General features: G+C 39.5%; 1 long non-coding RNA gene across 1 annotated transcript in view; it reads right to left on the minus strand.

The window, feature by feature from the left end:
• Positions 1–19,604, minus strand: part of LOC119853699 — a 39,539-nt gene extending 19,935 nt beyond the window's left edge. The window contains exons 1-2 of the long non-coding RNA XR_005292179.1: positions 19,375–19,604; positions 15,100–15,233 (exon numbers count right to left, since the gene is read on the minus strand). This is a non-coding gene — a long non-coding RNA (uncharacterized LOC119853699). The remainder of the gene's footprint in view (positions 1–15,099; positions 15,234–19,374) is intronic.
• Positions 19,605–21,103: the final 1,499 nt, after the last annotated feature.

The raw sequence follows: 21,103 nt of genomic DNA on the forward strand, positions 1-21,103 counted from the left end.
GACATCACCTTTGGTCTCTTTGTAGTGCCTTCGGTGGATAACAATATAGAAGAAAGGACTCTGAACCTTTTATTTTTCTTGTTTTCCTTCCTACTCAAAAAGACAAAAGCATCCCTGAGATTGCACTTGCACTTCTGTTCTTCAAAAAGAGCCTAATCCACAGCCCATTGAAGTCAATAGAAAGATTCCCATAGACTTCAATAGGCTTTGAATGTGCTCTTCTTCTAGACAGTTCCACAGTGATTCTAGAAGCAAGTAATAAAGGTAGCAGCTTGCCTCCAACTCAAGCTTGCTTAATGTTACAGAACTCACACAGCCAATGCCAATTGGGATTCAGAGTAGCGAGCCTTTTCTCCTCCATTATGTCTGAGAGCTATCAGTTGCGATCAAGAGTCATAGAATTTCCAAAGCAATGCACATGGAAATAACTGTACAACTTATATCAGTGGAAGTCATGTGGCTAAATTCCCACAGAACACTTGATGAGTTAGCCAGGAATGAAAAGGCTCTCTTTTCTGTTATCTAACTGGTCTCCAATGAATCATGTAAAAATAAATCTCAGACTCTTTGAGGCATTTTCTGAAATTCACTTAAAACTTAATAGAGCGGTTCTTACTAGTACATCTCCACAAAGGGATTCACAGACTCCACCTCAGGGAAGAGGACAGCTGCATAATGCCTAATCAAGTATTGCACTGCTGCTAGCAGAGGAATTGCTCTTCTCTGAATAGTCTTCACTGTCAACCACAGCACTTGGGATGGTCTGTCTGCAAAGCTTCCGTGGGCCAGTACAGAAGCTACTCTCTCCAGGAGCTCTGTATTATTCAAAGGTTCTGTTACCCCTTCTGCAAATCAACACTTCAGGCTCAGTGCATGTGTAATCCATTATTCCATAATTTGCATTTGTATAGCACCATTCAGCTATCTATGCAAAGCACTTTATTACACACACACACACACACACACACACACACACTCCTAAGAAGACACCAAAAGTTATGTGGTTTACCCAAGTTCACACAGTGAATCAGTGGCAGACCCAAAAAGAGAATCCAGAATCCCTGTTGCCAAACTGATACTGCAACCACTACACCATACTCCTGCCTCTTTATGGTGAGGGAGCAATTTGAATAGGATTTGTTCCTGCCAACAACATAGAAAATAATCTAGTCTAAGGAAACATTTAAATTGCAAATCGAATGATGTACACAACATAGGACACAGCAGAATGTAAAGTCCTCAGATTTATTTTCCCAACATAAAACATTTATATCATAAGTGTAGTGAGTTTGGCAGGCTCAGCAAAACCCTTGGAGACTGGTCTGCTACAGCCCAAATTTAGTGACCCTCAACACATACACCACAAAACCCACTTGTTTTTCCAGGTTTTCCTCGGAAAAGGAAGAGATATCAATGGGCAAGGTAATGGAGGGCATTGAGTGGTGCTGCCTGGCGTTGGAAATAGTTAGAAGTTCTTTCCTCCTTCATTACAATGGATGGGTATCTTGGTACAGTCTTGTTTTTTAGCAAAATACAGAGCATTTTGGACAACTATTTTGTAAGGCACGCCTGGTTAGGATAGGCACTGTGAGTGTGTATGTTTATATAAATTAATACCCCTTCACATCACACCATTATATAATCAGTACAATTTGACATCTGTTTGGAATTGAATATTCTTCTGTTTACTGTCCTTTAGAATTCATTATCCACAGTGCCAGAGTCTGAATAGCAATCCCCATTACCAGTGATAAGATTCAGAAAGGCTTCTTAAAGAAACAAAAAACAAGAGGAAATGTGTAAACAAATATTTGCCATCGGAAAACATATAATGATGGATATTATTGCTCCTTATCTCATTATATTGTCGTGAATTTAGTGCTGGTGAAAGATGTTGGCTAGACTGATTTGGAGAATAAAGTCTTCTGTTTCTCCACAAGAACAGACATTTTCCACAGAACCCAGTCAATGTATGTCAACCTTTGTATGGTGGATGCACCTCCTCTAGGGGATATAGGGTGGCTAATCTCTATGGCTATTATTTCTCTCACCCCATTTTTGTCTTGCACTCTTATTCTTTTCTTTACAGTGTTGCCAATTTTTGAGTTTTTCAATCATAAGTTTTGAAATATTTGATGGGGATTGTTAAAGCTCCAAGTGCTAAAGTCCTGTGAATATGGGGAATCTCAGCTTTCCTTTATTTATTTAAGTAAGTTTCTAGCCCTTGTGGCTTTGGAGAAAATCATGAACATGTGATCTCACTGCAGCCTACAGGCTCAAAAACCAGAAAGTAAATAAAAAGGAGCACCCAGTTGTTTTTTTGAAAAATCTCATGATTTTTAAACAAACCTTGTGGCTTCAGGGAATTTTTGGACATTTGGATTGGCAGCACTGTAATATCCTCCTCTTTTTCCTCTTGCCTCTCCCATAAATGAATATCTTTGGGGCTTAATCCTGCACTGCACAGGCTGTGGAGTGATACAAAAAGTAAGAAGTAATAAACTGAACAGCCAGTGCAAAGCAACCCAATCCCACATTAATGAGAGAGCTGCTGTGAGGCCAAGAAGTTATGCATGCCTAGTTAAGCACCTCATTTGCATGTGGAGAGGAACTGTGATAAAGTTATTTTTTGTAAGCTTGACCAACATCAAGTAACTGGGACCAGGAAATAAAGAGCTGTTTCTTATCTGCACTCCTGCATGTCATACCTTTATTCCATGAAGGATTGCACATAAAACCCTCTCTCTTTAGACATATCCATTTCTTAGCTACACCCCATCCCACTTTAACTTTTGCTCTTGATTACGGATGGCTGGGAACATTCTGACAAAACTTTTTTTTAAATGGAAAATGCTGACTCACCTCAACCCAAACTTTTTGTTGAAAGGTATCAGGTTTGACAAAACGTTTGATGGGAAGATGTCTCGGGGGTGTGTGTGTGTGTGTGTGTGTGTGTGTGTGAGAATAGCAAGGTAGTTAGGGCACTCATGGGGGATGTGGGAGACCCAGAATTCAAGTCCATGCTCTGAAAGAGGGAGAGTATGGACTTCTCTCTCATATCAGAATTCAGAATATTCTGGGAAGGTGGTGGTTCCATAAAAAAAATTTGAAAGGTCTGTTTCATTCTGCAGCAGAACAGAAAGAAATGTCAAAACTTCAGAAAGTTTTGTGAAATGGAATTCTTGTTTTCTAGCCACCTCTACTCTAAGAATGAGGGAACAGGCATGTACAGGTCCTTACCACTTATTTCTGCTCAAGGCAGAGGTATACAACTCTGTGCCGAGCACTCAACTTTACTTGTGTACATGCAGAGCCTGTGCTCAAACTTATCAGTATGCTGACAACTATCAGGATCAAGGACTCAATGCATAAAGCTATATTTGAGAATGGATGATAACATCAAAGAATTTAAACATGTCTGCTTTTGAATTTTTTCCTTTAGCAGTCTTTTGACTCCCTAGTGTAGAAAGATTGGTGTTTTCTAGTATTATATTGAACAAGCTCCTGTATAAATTTCATATGTAATCATATGATTATTCTTGTTCCTACCTAATGAAGAAAAAAAAAATCAGTTGTGCTTATATCTATCTCACCCAATGAAATCAAATTGTGGCTATATTAGGGCCTGCTCCTACAAGCTACTGAGCATTCTGTGAGACAATGAACATGCTCAACCATAACTTAAGTCAAAAATTTAAGTGCAGTTTCCTCTGACCCCAGACTTCCCCTTTGTGAAATTTCCCACTCTGCCTCTGCATTGATGACAGTGTAATATATTGCAGAAATCCTTGCTAATTCTCTCTTCCATAATCCATAATGCCTAATCGTTCACACAAAAACTAGAGCAAAGTTTGGGAAGCAGAGTGCTGTAGTGAGGTCTAATTTCTCAATCTTTGTCATGATTGCAAAAGATGTAAAAGGAAATTTGGAGGCCAAATTTTCACAGGGGCTTCAAGCACCTTTAACTGTGCATGTATAGATTTGCAGATACTTGCAAATAGCAGCATTTGGGCATGAAAATTAGTCTTGTGTGCATTTTTATATAAACAAAGGCTTTTTGCATGTACAAATGTTATAATTTTTGCATACAAAAGTGATACTTTATATGCATATAATCTGAAAAGAGAAAGTGGCCATATTTAGAGAATGTGGACATTGCTACTATACTATATTATGAAACACAGTGTAAATAATTAAAGTTACATTACAGTTGTCTAAAAGTTATATTGTGGGATCCAGTGTACTTCTCTTTTTAAATTATTGGATTTTAACAATAAGGAAAAAAAAAAGACTTAAATAACCATGAAGCACTTGAGAAACCTAAGCTTGATGTTGGCTCAAACCACAGATTTCAATGGCCTTGGAGAAGTCAATTAGGCATACATTTTCAAGGCATCCACTATTTTGGGTTGCCTTCATTTTCAGATGCCCATCTTGTGCCTGATTTTTAAGTATGTTAGTAAGAGCCACAGATGGTCTGAACCACTGAAAATCAAGACCAAATTGTGTCAGTTTGGGTACCCAAAAGTTGAAGCACTCAAAGTTAGAGGAAAATGCAGGCCTTAACCTCTCTATCTCAGTTTTCCCCATTCACTGTTGAATTCATGGGACAATTATATGGAATGCCAGAGTATCTTATTTACTTAGGATATATTGTAAAGATGAATTCATGTTTATAAAGCACATTGACAATGAAATATTATATAGAATATTCTGTACAATATTTTAGTAACAAGATAGAATGTTCATTGCACTATTCTTCCTCTCCTCTGAGGATATTATTTCTAGAGCTAGATAGGAATTTCCTATTGAAATTTTATTTTCCCATGGGAAAATTTTAATTTTGCTGATTTTTTAAATTTTCCATCCAGAAAATCTAAACAAAATATTTCATTTTGGTTCAGGTTTATCTGAATTGAAACATTTAATTTGTAGGTCAGTTCAATGTTAATCTGTGTCCACCTGAATTGGCATCATGGAAGCTGTAGTTTAGATGTCTACTGCCCCCATTGTTCTGTAAGGGTTGAGCTCCCTGGCTGCACTGCATCTCCTATGATGTACCTCCAATCTCCACTCTGGTTGAACTGCTAATGTGCATTGTGGGATATATGACCACAATGCATCATGGGAGATATAATCCTGCTTGGGAGCCTGTCCCATAGAAGAGATTGGGGCACGGGGTACCTAAAATACAAGTAACATGAGTACTGTGGCACTTAAAAGGGATACTGGTTAATGTCAAACCAAACTGAAATTAAGTGTTTAGACATTACTGAACTGAAGTTTTCAGAAATACGATATTTTAATGTTTTATCCCAATTTGGGATGCAAACCAATTTTGCACTATCAGAGCATCATACGGGATGGAAAATTTTATTCTTGACCAGCTCAAATTATTTCTTCTTTCCTATTCTAAGAATTATGGAGTCCCTACTGGATTGATGTTGCTTTGGGTAACACATCAACCTCTATGGTCATATCTTTCCCTCCAGTTTATTCAGGGTGAGAAAGATACCCAGTAGTAAACCAGCAGATTAAGTGAATGATTAATTACTATTTATGAGTGTTCTCACAGATAGAAAGTATGTTTTTAGCTGTGATATCACTACATGCTAGCACATTCAGAATGCCAGACATCAGGGATGACCAGAACTTTAGGGACCTGGTAAAAAAATTGGGGAGAAAAGAAAAAGAAGGATTATGAGGAGCATGAAATGCTCATTCATATTTATACGGCACTGCTGCTGCTTATAAAAAAATATTTATATTAAAGACCTGATATATCACCTTTAAATTATCCAGTACACAGTGCTGAAATTGCTTACAAAACTATTGATGAAGCTAATTAAGGATAGTGCACTTCATTTAAAGTTACAGATTTAGTTTTGTCACCAGCTTTCCAGGCTCTCTCAAATCTCTTTTTCCACAAAGAGAGGGATAAAAATCTGAGTGAAAATGGTAAAGATATTGGATATAAAAAAGTAGAAATTTCAGGGAGACTGAAGAGACTGGAAAGCGAATATATGCAATCTCAATTAAATGGTTGTGCAGCTGGACTTTGAGTGCCAAATAATTTTAGGAAAACATTTGCAAAACTGCTCCTGGAGATAGCTTAAAAGATAAGGCTGAAAATGGCTAGTGCTTACTGAACAGATGGAGAGCATACCACTGGATAGATAAGAGAAATAAAAGATATTCAGAGTGACCAAAGCTAAAGCCAACAACAACTAATCCACCGACTGCCAGCAAAGCAACCAAAAAAAAAAAAAAAACCCACCACAAAAGGAAAAACCCCCCAAAACAAAACAGTAAAATAATGTCAAAATGAAAATCAAATCTTTGTGCTGAAGAAATTCTGAACCTCTGTCTGCAAAAGCCAGTCCATACTTGCTCTTTCCACAATGTATTTTAAACATTCCAATTCTGACTAAATTAATATTACCCAAGCACAAATAATAGCCAATTCACTGAGTCTGAAAACCATATATGTGCAGATCTTTGATCCATTTGAGACCAAATTTGAGGCCTGCAGGCCTAGAATTTGGAGGACCTGAATTTTATACCATCTCACTGAAAAAAACCCATCAAGGTCTGGTGTTTTTAATCTAAGATTGAACACACACACACACACACACACACACACACACATGTGTGTGTGTGTGTGTGTGTGTAAGCTTAAAAAGCTGCAAGCCAAGATGGTTGCATTTGCTGAAGTGATGCAATACAGCAAGATTATATTTTTCAATGCAACTCTGGCAAGAAAAAAAATCATAGCCTTCCCCCAGGTCATTTCATATAAGCATTTCTATCAGAGGTGATAGTCTGGACCAGGGTGGTTCATTTTTGTAGGGTAAAATGGTATCCACTGTACATTTGGGGTCATGCTGCATAGGAGAACACCATTTTATAGAGCACATATTTCTGTGTGAGTCAGCAGCTGAGTAGTGGGCAGTCTGGCCTAATGGTTGGAGCAAGAGTTTGGCCTACCAGTTAGAGCTGAATCCAGACCAGGGGGATGCAGGAGTGAAGCCAAGAGTCATGGATGGGAGTCAGAGACCAAAGCCTAAGCCAAAGGATAGCAGAGTCACAGTCAGAAGGTGGAACCTGGTAGTCTGAGGTTGGGAAGGAGCTGGGAGCAGTTTAGGAATGGGTTGAGCAGCCACTGGACAGCTCCTGAGCTTACCTATCAGCCCGCTTCTGTCAGGACCAGCAGCATTCATTGGATTGCCAGGAGATTGGCTGTGCTAGAGGCTAGGCCCCTGACAATATGTGGCCTGCAGAGGTGTCCCCATACAATTAGCATTCAACCCATGGCTCTGAAAATGTTTCACCTCCTGACGTTCCTACAGTGAGTGAATCCAACTGCTTTACTCTTTTTAACCTACACTCTGCAAATTGCTCAACCACTGCAGAGATATTCAGGTTGGGCCAAATCCAAAAGCCATTACTTGGATACAGATTCTTATGCAAAGTAGGGGAAAGGTCTAAGGAGTATTATCCCTCCAACCCCTGTATACACTGCGTGAAGGGCCTGGCAAAACTGGTTCAGTAAGATGCACCACAAAGGCATGTTGTAGTAACAGTCAGTCACTCAGCCTGTGTGTGACTGGGAGCTCAGGAAGGGGCACTGTATGATATTTGTTCTTTTTAAAATGTATAGCACAAACAATACGTGCTTTTGAAACTGTTAGCACTATAACAGCTAATATTATTCAACAAACTACAGCAGCAGTGCTACCCTACATATGTTACAACATAAAACTTGCTTGTGCTCACATTAGCACTGACTTAACAGCACAATAAGCAAAGTTCCATGGAGAACAGTGCTCCCTTACCTCTCTGAAGAGTCAATAGCGTGTGCAACTTGCACCCAAGAAGCCACTTTGGTTGAAAGTTTTTCATATAAATCAAAAAAAAAATTTTTGAGGGTAGGAAGACAAAAATGGCATTTAAATGTAATTGAAATTTTCTCAGAAACATGTTTTTATTTAAGTTGTCTAGGATTTCACTGAAAAATTAAATGGCTGCCCCCAAATTTTGGAGTTTTGCCACCAGTTTTTGGAGAGAGGTGCAGGGGATGGTGGGGAGGGGGCAAAGTTTCACCCCCAAAGTCCTCAAACCAAAAAACCTACAATTTTCAAAAACTGAAATTGTTTCTCCCCCCCACCCCCCAACTTGAAACCCAAATAGTCTCCAAATGGAAAAATATATACGTCTGTGTTTTTGTCAAATATTTTCATGCAAAGTAAAATACATTTTTGGCAAGCTTTACACTTTTGCTGGCTATCCAGCTGAGAATACCTACATCCTATCCCTGAGTTTACATAATCCTTTTCATTTCCTCTTTAAATTTTTCTGTCTTACCTGCTTTGAGTCTTGGCAGCTTTGTGAGCAAAATTCCCCCAGCTGGATGAATTTAGTGCCATGTAGCTTTAGAATGAAACAGTGCTTTTCAGAAATCAGTGAAAGAGAGACAAAAAGAAAGAACTGAAAGCATGATGAAGTCATCTTTGTACTGTATTTTAACCAAACCAGTCAGGAGCATTTTCCTTAACAGATCCTTTATGACAATACTTACATACTTCCCTTTTTGGTTTTATTCTGGAAATAGAACAATAGGGAAGTTGCTTACACAATGGATGGGTTTTTTGTTAAAGAAACTGTGCTACAACAATGCACTTTTGGAATACAACTTAAACTCGTAAAGTATTTTATTGGATTTAAATAAACTCATCACATTCACAGTGGAACAGAGACAGGTCCAAGCTGTGAAGAATCAGAATCACATTCAAACTTCTTCAAAGATTCAAAAGGGACCAAATCAGGACTTCAGGTTTGGGACCAAATCTAGATTATAGTTTCACTGGGTAAAACTTCCTTTATGTAAAGTAGGATATGGACATGGTATCGTTTTAATACAGTTAATATGTATTAATAGTAGTAGTTTTCATATGTCCCAGAAGTACTTTTCCATCTGGTCATCTCTCTCTGCTCCAGATAGGATGCCAATGGTAGACTGATATTTGATCACAGTAACATTATTGCAAATATTGAATCATATTCTGATCTCCAGTAACTCTGGATTTTCATGTCTGTAATTGAGATCAACATCTGGCCTGTTGTTATCTTCACACATTTCCCCACTACCTCTGAAAACCAATGTCAGACTATTTGAGAACTGATTTAGATGTGTTTGAGGGGCTTCAGGCATTTCTGACTATTTCATCTGCCAGAATTAGTCATTCACTGAACATACTCTGCACCACAGAGAAAAGTGTGGACTCTCCTGATAGAATAATGATAAAATACTTAGCTACTACATAATACTCTCCATAGATCTCAAAGCACTTTAGAAAGTTCCATTATCCCCACTTTGCAGATGGGAAAACTGAAACACTGAGAGGCAATGTGACTTGATCAAGATCCTACAGATGACAGACCTGGGAATAGAATCCATGTGTCCTGGTCTACTGACACTCTGGATCATGCTGTTCTCCACTGCTGTAATATTGTTACACTGTACTGTATATATGGGGGGGCGCACAGTGACAATGATGTCCTATATTAGAACTAAAATGAAGTAACAAGGAGAGAGTCAAAGCAAAGCAATCATGACAATTTTATATACATTTTTAAAGACTTTTAAAAGGATTTGATGTTAAATATGCAAGAACTATTTTAAAAAATAAGAATGATTGCTTCTGAAAGGAGCCAGCTTGACAGCCCATGGAGACTAGAGTCCTTGATCATCAACAGGAAAAGGACAGCAAAGGTAGCAGAAGCTTCCTCACATTCTCTCAGTCCTGGTCCACAATCCTGTTCTGGGGCATCTCTATGGGTATGAAAGGGCAATTCTGCTCCTTTGCTCATTCAGTCCCTGGCTTTTCTGCTAGCACTGACAAAACTGATACCAATTATATTGGTGGCTTTATTTATTTGGACACTTATCCACCAGGAGCTGGATTCGGAGCCGTAATTCATAATGCATAGGTCACCAATGGAAACAGCTTTTAGCTGCTAACGACCTATTTCAGCACTGAACCAGTGACATAAACCAAGAGGTTCAATTTCCTATTGCCAATCCATGGTGTCATCCTGAGGATCTTTTAAATCATGGAAAGATGAGAACAGATGATTTTTATAGAACATCATTTGATAAATGTGGTACATTGAACTCTTTCGACCGAACAGCATGCAACATAAGAAATATCTAAGCAGACAGCTGTATGGCTACCAAGTTACTGAAGATGATAGGCCTAAGCACAGTCAACCTGTGGAACACCTTGCCAAAGGATATTGTGAAGGCCATGACTAAACAGGGTTCAAAGAGGAACTAGATAAATTCATGGAGGATAGGTCTATCAATGGCTTTGGTATGACCCAGTATGGCTGCTCTTATGTTCTTAATGTAGACCACAACAGTAGGCACCTTAGAAGTATGATTCATTTGCATAGTACTATGGCTGCTTAAACACGAGGCCTTTGCCATGATCCCTGTGCAGAGACCATGATTTCAAATGGAGATTCCAGTCTCTTCTTCATTGGAGAACTACAGCACAGGAATTCCTATACACAGCCTCATTGAGTAGAGAGACTTGATTAGACAGAGTATGAGGTGATATGATCCTGTTTGATGGAAATAGGAAGTGGCCTGGACACAGCATTCTGGATCCTAGTGGGGCAGCTACATCTGAGGGGAAATTCATCGTTGGGAGAAGGTAGGCAGCAGAACCTCTACAAGATGAACTTTAATTTAGGCTTGGAGCTCCAAAGGAGCTTTGCGACTGGAAGCTGCCTTGGAGAAGCGCTGAATCAATGCATCTCCCAGATGCCATGAGTCCCTCTGATAGCTCCACCCCTATTTCTGATGGTGAAAGAGTCCTGAACAGACCAGAGCATGCGGGCAGCTAGCACCTCTGCATCCCAAAATAAACTTGCCACAACAGGAATTTGCAGCATGTATTCCACTGCAGCATTGACTCAAGCCTGGAGAATTTAAGGAGACCATCAAAGAGGGAATTTAAGAGAGGGATTGGAATAGCTGAGATGAGAAGTGAGTAAGACAACAAACAGATATTTCATGAGAGGCAGGGTCAAGGTGAGGGCAAACTCTGGCTAAGTTCCAGTGCTGGCGATAGACAAACCAGGGAGAGATATCTGAGGAAAAAAAGCTCAGGGTCAAACACTGACAATGAGATTTCTAGCCTGAGGATACAAGTTAAGGTTTAAAAGCAAGATAAAATTTTCATCTCTTTATCATACAGTAGCCAAATTAATGACTCTCCATGAGGAAAATTTAGTACCAAAATAACACAACTAAGCTGTTAGTAACATCATTACAGAACTTCTATATCTTTATTTTTCTGTCTATGTAACAATACGGCCCCATCACAGTCGTATGAGTACCTCCATCCCAGATTGACAAAGAAAAATACATCATAGTGAGCAAATAAAACAATGCAAGAGACTTCAGACAGTTGCTCAAAACCATACCACGACTCCATGCTCTCAAATCATACTCTTAGCTATGTAGTGAGATCCTGGTGTGAGCAAGTGGAATCAAAGTCTACTCTTTGAACAGCCATGGATGTTAAATTAAATCATTCTTAGATTGCTTCCCATTCCCCAACTGTGACAGGCACATATTGTGTCCTTCTGGACTGTCAGACAACGGCATCTCCCTGAATGTCTTGTGCATAAAAAATGGTGCATAGGAGAGTATTTCTTTATGTCCTTAGGGCCAGATTTTGCCACCTTTACTTATGCTGAGTAGCACTTTACTCCTCAGATGCTCTGTTGATTTCAGTTAGGCTACTCACGGAGTTAGGTATTATTCCACCTGAGTAAGGATATAAGTATCTGGCCCTAAGTATTCTTTAGGGGAGGTGGATACAGAAGAGGGATAATATAAAAGGGAGAGAGAAGCAAAATAAAATGAAAACAAATATATTCAAAATGTGTGCCCCTCTCTCCACATATTTTGTTGAATTCATGGAGCAATGATATGGAATGCCAGAGTAACTTTGATTTCCATCTTCTAGAGACCAGAAACAATAAAGAGGAGAGGGCCTCACGATCTCACTCAGCTATATGCTATTAATAGTTAATTTGGCTCTCCACTGGTGTAAGTGAGATCAGAATCTAGCCAAATATAGCAGCTCAATGATGCCTGGTACAGGCAGTTTAAACCCTGATATATTGTATAAATTACAAGCTGTCAAAATGGAACCAAATCCTTTTAATGTGTTTTCCTCATGAACATATATCTGGATGTTTGCCTAAACCCACATGTCATTACCTACCCTCTGAATCTATCAGGTATATGGATAATAAAAGCAACAAATGTTAGAGCATAGTTTATTGTAGGTTGTCTGGTTTCACTGAATTTCCTGTACTCCCTAAAGCAAGCATCATCTTTGTTCCTTAGAGCTCCTACAACTAATTAATATTACTAAATAACGTATAGTGTATGAAGTATATAGTGTCACTGCATTTGATTATAAAATGCATTTCAGCAGAAGATATTTTTAATAACTTGTTTAGTTTCTGCCTCAGACAATAAAATTTGTACTTAATTTATGACAGCCAGATAGATATGCAATATGGTAACTTGCTAAATGGTAACTTCCCCAAGTAATTCTATTGTAGGGGTTGCAAAATCAAGTCCTGAGCAGAGTTAGCATAAATGCTACTGTATACATACATAAATATGGAAATAATATTAACTAAAATGAACTCTCTCCTCAACACAAGTGAAAAAAGTAATATTGTGCCAAACCTCATTAGTAGAATGTTCCAATGTTATTTTTTTACCCCAGCTGGAGTAGTAATGAACTTTAAAGTTCAGATGTTTTACCTTTTAAAGCCTTCAGGAGCATGGCAAGTGCTTGCAGAACTAAGTGTTGTGGGGAGAAGGGTGGAGTGGAATAGAAGGGGGAACAAACTAAACATTATATAAAGGTTTTCAGTTTTAATCAAGAAAACTAAATCAAACCCAGTTTTTCACAGTTCAGAACATTGTGGAGTTCTGTTTTGTTTTTTTGTTCATTACAAAATAAGTACTGAAAAAAACCCATTTTAGCCATTTTGAAATTTTTTTTCTTTTTCATTGTCTGGTTTTGTTTTCAATTTTGTTGTTGCTTTTTCTGGCTTCCAAGCTTGTTACAAAGCTAAGTAACAGACCAAATTCTGAAGTGCTACATAAAAGGGTGAGACTTTAAGAAGATTCATTACACTACACAGAGCCTTTATTCAACTTTCACTGAAGTCAACAGGGGTTAGATCAGGTCCTTAGACTCCCTGCATGTAGTTAGACTCCCTTACACCTGCTTACATCCACTCTAACTGCTCATAAAGATGTTTAAATTGGGGTAATTTGCACTCCAAGAAACCAGAAGAAAGTGGTGTAAGAAGTTGCTCTAGTTTTACTGACAACTTCTTCTAACCAGAAGTGAAGACTCCCTTGTGTCCTGGTAGAGTAGGCAGGTATTAGGAAATATAACTGTGTCTAATTAGTGTACAAATGTCTAACTTTTACGTTCTTACATATCATTTCAATAAGGTTCCACTAGTGTATCCTGGCCCCCTGCAGGTTTTGCAAGCAAATATTAGTGCCTGGTTTTAACTTTAATCCAGACAAACTACTGGGAAATAAGTATGTAAAGAATAACTTACGACAGGGTCTAGCATTACACGCTATCCTAGGAGTTATTTGATCAGGTGTATAATGAATGATGGATGTTACCATAACCACATACCACAAAGCGGTTTATTTCATTGTTATATGGTGTTTATCTACACAAAAAAGCCCCTTACACCAAGGACTCATTGGAGACTACTGTATCCCCTAATGACCATTTGATTTTTAAATTACATTCATTTCCTTTCTAACTCTCATCCCCATTTTCATTCCCTCTCCTGACTGCTTCCAATTTGCACTTTTTCTAACTTTTTATTGATGGACTTGTTGGTGCCTTTTCAGTCACTTTATTTTATTTTTTTTGCATTCTTCTGATGCCAAAGAAAATTGTGGGAGCCCCATTATTGTTGCAATGATTTAAAATTAGACTGTAAAAGCACCCAAGAGTATGCTTTGTGGAATATCCCACAGTGAAAATGGAATGGATTTAGGCAATGATCCCACAAGTGACTCTATATGGGTGAGATCAGGCCCTAAGAGACCCTATGAGGTTTTTTTGTTTTTTTGTTTTTTTTTTTTTTTAATTCTTATGTCAGTGTCTCTGATCTCCATACTCTGGATTGACAGAGGCTGTTAATAAGAACACCTAGTTCTTATATAGCACTTTTCTTTCATACGGCTCAAAACACTTTACTAAGGAGATCAATTTAAAGGAGGTGAAACAAACGCACAAAGAGTGGGAAACTGATTTGCCCATATTCATCCAGCAGATCTGTGCCAGAGCTAGGAATAGAACCCAGATTTCCTGAGTCCCAGTTTAATGCTCTCATCAATATGGCACACATTTTTAATATAGTAAAATGTATTGGACTGAAAGTCCTCCTCTTAAAGAATGGTCTAATACTAATTTGCACTGTTGAACAAGTAATATCAGAGCTGGTCAGAACCCTTCCCCCCCTCCCCCCAACTTGAAGAATTCTGACAAGCATACACTTTTCTGGTTTTCATCAAAACGTTCGAAAATGTTGGCTTTTCAGTGAAATATCAAAACCCAACTTCAAAAACTTTCCTCTTTTTGGACTTTTATTTTACAAAATATGGGGGGAAAAAACAATATGCAGAAAGTAGACACATTTTTTACCAAAAATTATTTGGTTGAAAACTCAATTTTCTCTCAACAAAATTGACAGAAAATTTCCAACCAGCCCTAATAAATACTCTTTGCATAACTGGTCAAAAACGGTGAACATGTGGAAGAAGAAAAAAAAAGTCAATTTTGACAAGCTCTAATTACATATTTTTAAAATAATCTGAAAACATACTCACTCACTGAGGGTCTAATCCAAAACTCACTGAAGTCAATGAGAAGTTTTCTACTGAATTCAGTGGGCTTTGGATCAGGCCTTTATAGCAAAACCTCTTAGTGGGGTGGAGCAGATCTATGTTGCCCCAGCACTTACCACAGGGGAATTTTACCCCTCTGCTTCTACCTTTTCTGTTTTCAGTTGTGGTTAACTGCTTTCTGCATAGCGAATGGATAATTCAGTCACTTCCTGTTGTCATCTGACTTTTCATCTATCACAACGGGAAAATTCTGAAATCAGATCAAAGCCAAAGATGTTCTGGTGAGTGATAAAAGATGATGAAATCCTCAAATGTTTTGTTAATGTGCAATTTTACTTACAACCTCGGAGACATTTAAAACTAGACTGCATGAACTGCAATAAAGTATACATTGTAGGGAACAATCCTATACTGCTAAGAGGATGGATGAGATGGCCTAATAAGTCTCTCTTCTAATTGCTACGAGTCTACAATGGCAAATGCTATTATATCTTCAAGCTTCAATATGCTCCTTAGTAATCTGTGTTACAAGATGACATGCTCATTCAAAAATGATCTCAATGGACTTGCATCAAAGTAAGCAGAAGACCATCTTTCAGAAGACTTTTCAATGCAGTAATATGGTCAAATTCATCCTTAGTATAAATGGGTGCAGTCATACTGAAACCAATGGAGAGTTTAAACCATATTGAAACAATGAAGCCATCTATCTTGGATAGTTCAGACACAACAAATCCTGCACCTTGGCAGGAGGGTTAGTCTAGATGATCCTTGCTGTCCCTTCTAACCTTGTGGTTCCATGGTAATGTGAGGGTGCGTCTACACTGCAATAAGAGACCCATAGCACAGCTGTGGCTGATTTGGGTCAGATGACTTGGGCTCGCAAGGCTCAAGTGGGTATGTCTATACTGCTATATGAACAAAGTAGATGGTTCCTAAATCCAAGTGTAGTGGTATTTTGGAGAATCTTGCCATTCCTGCAACAGGAGCATTATTAGGGGATTCAGAATAATAGGAGAATCATCTCTATTAATGCTGTTTGGTGAACAGCAATCAAGATCAAAACCAGGAATCATACCCAGGGTTGTGAACAATGGTACTGCTACCTCCCGTTTAAAGATGGTAAGTAATTACTTACCAAGAGGGTTATACAGTCAAAAGCCCCGAGTTCAAACTCATGCTCAAGCCTAACCCCCTTCCACCTACATACAAATCACACTGACGCAGGGTCCTAGGACCTCATGAAGGTGGATGGACTGAGTCTGAGTCAAGTCAGGATCCAAGGTTCAAGCCCTATTGCTTTGCAGTGTAGAAGACCCAGCTCCAATGGACTCTGTAAAGGCTTGCAGTCATTTGCATTTGTTTTGTATATTTGCATAGATATGTGGTTACAACATTCAGCTAAATACCAACAGATCTGATGCCCCGTAAATAAAAATAATCCTCTCCCTCTGCCAAACTAAAAGGAAAAGTAAGTTTCCTTAAGGTTTTCTGAAAAGCTCGTTTAGTGTAGCTATTCTAGAGAAGTTTGACCAGTTATCACTTAAAAAGTTATCACTTCTTATCAAGAGATGTCTTTAAAAATAAATTGATAAGAAATATTTCCTCACATAAGGAAATTAATTATGTTTTGTATTCTGCAAGCAGTTGAACTACTAGAATTTTGTCCTCATTTTTGGTTAATTCTTCAGAGATATTCACTTTTTTACATAAGAACCTGCCATTTATCTATGGTTTCAGAGTAGCAGCCGTGTTAGTCTGTATTCGCAAAAAGAAAAGGAGTACTTGTGGCACCTTAGAGACTAACAAATTTATTAGAGCATAAGCTTTCGTGAGCTACAGCTCACTTCATCGGATGCATTAGGTGGAAAAAACAGAGGAGAGATTTATATACACACACACAGAGAACATGAAACAATGGGTTTATCATACACACTGTAAGGAGAGTGATCACTTAAGATAAGCCATCACCAACAGCAGGGGGGGGAAAGGAGGAAAACCTTCCATGGTGACAAGCAGGTAGGCTAATTCCAGCAGTTAACAAGAATATCAGAGGAACAGTGGGGGGTGGGGTGGGGAGGAGAAATACCATGGGGAAATAGTTTTACTTTGTGTAATGACTCATCCATTCCCAGTCTCTATTCAAGCCTAAGTTAATTGTATCCAGTTTGCAAATTAATTCCAATTCAGCAGTCTCTCGTTGGAGTCTGTTTTTGAAGCTTTTTTGTTGAAGGATAGCCACTCTTAGGTCTGTGATCGAGTGACCAGAGAGATTGAAGTGTTCTCAAACTGGTTTTTGAAGGTTATAATTCTTGACGTCTGATTTGTGTCCATTCATTCTTTTACGTAGAGACTGTCCAGTTTGGCCAATGTACATGGCAGAGGGGCATTGCTGGCACATGATGGCATATATCACATTGGTAGATGCGCAGGTGAACGAGCCTCTGATAGTGTGGCTGATGTGATTAGGCCCTATGATGGTATCCCCTGAATAGATATGTGGACAGAGTTGGCAACGGGCTTTGTTGCAAGGATAGGTTCCTGGGTTAGTGGTTCTGTTGTGTGGTGTGTGGTTGCTGGTGAGTATTTGCTTCAGATTGGGGGGCTGTCTGTAAGCAAGGACTGGTCTATCTCCCAAGATCTGAGAGAGCGATGGCTCGTCCTTCAGGATAGGTTGTAGATCCTTGATGAAGCGTTGGAGAGGTTTTAGTTGGGGGCTGAAGGTGATGGCTAGTGGCGTTCTGTTGTTTTCTTTGTTGGGCCTGTCCTGTAGTAGGTGACTTCTGGGTACTCTTCTGGCTCTGTCAATCTGTTTCTTCACTTCAGCAGGTGGGTATTGTAGTTGTAGGAATGCATGATAGAGATCTTGTAGGTGTTTGTCTCTGTCTGAGGGGTTGGAGCAAATGCGGTTATATCGTAGAGCTTGGCTGTAGACAATGGATCGTGTGGTATGATCTGGATGAAAGCTAGAGGCATGTAGGTAGGAATAGCGATCAGTAGGTTTCCGATATAGGGTGGTGTTTATGTGACCATCGCTTATTAGCACCGTAGTGTCCAGGAAGTGGATCTCTTGTGTGGACTGGTCCAGGCTGAGGTTGATGGTGGGATGGAAATTGTTGAAATCATGGTGGAATTCCTCAAGAGCTTCTTTTCCATGGGTCCAGATGATGAAGATGTCATCAATGTAGCGCAAGTAGAGTAGGGGCATTAGGGGACGAGAGCTGAGGAAGCGTTGTTCTAAGTCAGCCATAAAAATGTTGGCATACTGTGGGGCCATGCGGGTACCCATCGCAGTGCCGCTGATTTGAAGGTATACATTGTCACCAAATGTGAAATAGTTATGGGTCAGGACAAAGTCACAAAGTTGAGAGACTGCTGAATTGGAATTAATTTGCAAACTGGATACAATTAACTTAGGCTTGAATAGAGACTGGGAATGGATGAGTCATTACACAAAGTAAAACTATTTCCCCATGGTATTTCTCCTCCCCACCCCACCCCCCACTGTTCCTCTGATATTCTTGTTAACTGCTGGAATTAGCCTACCTGCTTGTCACCATGGAAGGTTTTCCTCCTTTCCCCCCCCTGCTGTTGGTGATGGCTTATCTTAAGTGATCACTCTCCTTACAGTGTGTATGATAAACCCATTGTTTCATGTTCTCTGTGTGTGTGTATATAAATCTCTCCTGTTTTTTCCACCTAATGCATCCGATGAAGTGAGCTGTAGCTCACGAAAGCTTATGCTCTAATAAATTTGTTAGTCTCTAAGGTGCCACAAGTACTCCTTTTCCATTAATCTATGTAGATCTATACCCCACTCATCAGCACTCTCTTTTCAAACTGTTCTTCTCCAACAGTATGATTCTTTGTTCACTATTCCTCTGTATCCATTTTATAAGATTCAGCTCAGATTTGGCCAGGTCACTGACCTGCAATGATTTGGTTGGCTGAGGGACTAGACATGGCTTCTTGCTGATGCTTCCCTAGCACAAAGCTTTGAACTTGATCCTGACTTGGTGATGAAGTGCTGGAGACCTTGTTTGCACAGATCCTCCTTACACTGAACACCTCTGTTGTCTGATGTTCTTCCAACACCAGGCCAGCCTCCTCCTCTAAAATGGCTAAATTGCTGTAGGACTTTGTCTGAAGCAGTAAGAAGAGTAGTTTAATAATAAAGCAGCAGAATTCCCTCTGATGTTGTAATGCTCCTATACATGCTCATACTGCCAGCATCTCCATTGTCCCCTTTGCAGGAGCTCTGGGCAACCTCTTTATTTGGCTCCCTCTCTGGTACAGGGCACTGGCTATTAATATGGTGTCTAGGATTCAGGTCTATCTGACTTTTGACCACATGCAGTACAACACTTTGCAAGTGGCTGGACAAGACTCACCAGCTGCCATAGCTCCCTCCTCTTCATGGCCTGAGTGTGAAGGGAATGTTCCATTCAAGCACTGATCGCCTTCAGTGGTTCAGGAAGATGAGATCCAGCACACTCCAAGCCAGCAGCCAATGAGCAAGCCAGTCAGGCATTCCAATACAATGGAGATGGGTTCAGTGTAAGGACCAGAACAAAGTAGATGGTTCCTAAATCCAAGTGTAGTGGTATTTTGGAGAATCTTGCCATTCCTGCAACAGGAGCATTATTAGAGGATTCAGAATAATAGGAGAATCATCTCTATTAATGCTGTTTGGTGAACAGCAATCAAGATCAAAACCAGGAATCATACCCAGGGTTGTGAACAATGGTACTGCTACCTCCCGTTTAAAGATGGTAAGTAATTACTTACCAAGAGGGTTATACAGTCACAAGCCCAGACAGTAAGGGTACCTGAGGCACTTTGATATGACCTGTGACTGAACTATGATCAACTAGAATTGTGTCAATGAGGGGTAGTCTTGTCATATGGCTTTGGCAATGTCACACTGAGTTACAATGCACATTTCATGCAGTGTGGGCCTAGCTTACATTGTTCCCTAGGTGGGAGGGGTTGCTGTACTTGCATGGGATGGCAATCTTTTGAACAATTCACATGCAGGATCCACAAAGGTGTTAACATTCCTGTGTATCTCTCAAAAAAATTGTGCGTTTGGGGTTTGGTTTGGTTTTGTTTTTTCAGATCAGAGACAACCTCTACAATTCAAGTGCACAGCATTGGTGTCCTGAATGTTTCTTGTCATAGATTAGTCCATGTCAGGACACAAGATGTCGGGCCCTGGTTCTCAGTGAGCATGCTGCTCATTTTGTCATGTTTATCCTTCTTTTAGGCTGGGCATTGTTAGAACTCAGGAATCCAAGCTGGACTTTAGTTTGGATATTTTTATGCCTCTGCTGGCACAGACCTGCTCCTCCCTTATCTCTGGTTTGAGACTGGAAAATACATTTTGGCTCCCCAGGACACAGTCCTTGTGCTCTTTAGAGAAAAATGATTGGAAGAATAAGGGTTGAAGGACTTCTAATCAGAATCAAAAAGGATTGAATAGAGTTACTGCCTGTTATTGTTTCATCCTCCTGTCACTTCCTCCCAATCCTGTTGTGGATCAGGCCAGGAAAAATACTACCCAGGAATTGAGAATATTTATATGACCCTTAGGGGTAGAGCACTCCTGCAAATACTAATCCTGGTTTCTACCAACCTGATGGTTCGCATCTCAGTTGTGTAGGATATGTTCAACCTAGGCATTCATTCTTGTCTTAGAGAATTTTTGGCAACTAAACTGTTACCTTCATCTGTGATGGGTATTGGATAATCACCGCAGAGGAATTAGATTAAATGCCCATCTGGGAAACGAGAGAGAGCAGAGATTTATTTAAACTCTAATCCAGTTAGTGGGGTTTGAAAGGAAAAAACATTTAACTCCCAGGTGTTACAATCAAGAGGTACAACAGGAATACAACCTGACAGGCATTGTGGGTGATTTCTCCTATTACAGGTGCCCAATTCCTGAGCATGAGGAACATCCAGCCAGTACAACATAGGATGAGAGACATCTAATATATAGAGATCGAATTAAAAGATGAAGGTCCATGGGGACCTACAGTATGCTTCTATTGCAAGAATTATCTCCTAGCTTGTAAGGTGATCTATCTTAATTACTGTAGTGAATAATGTCACTTGTTT

The sequence above is a fragment of the Dermochelys coriacea genome, chromosome 3 (assembly GCF_009764565.3).
Source record: "Dermochelys coriacea isolate rDerCor1 chromosome 3, rDerCor1.pri.v4, whole genome shotgun sequence".
NCBI lineage: Eukaryota > Metazoa > Chordata > Testudines > Dermochelyidae > Dermochelys > Dermochelys coriacea.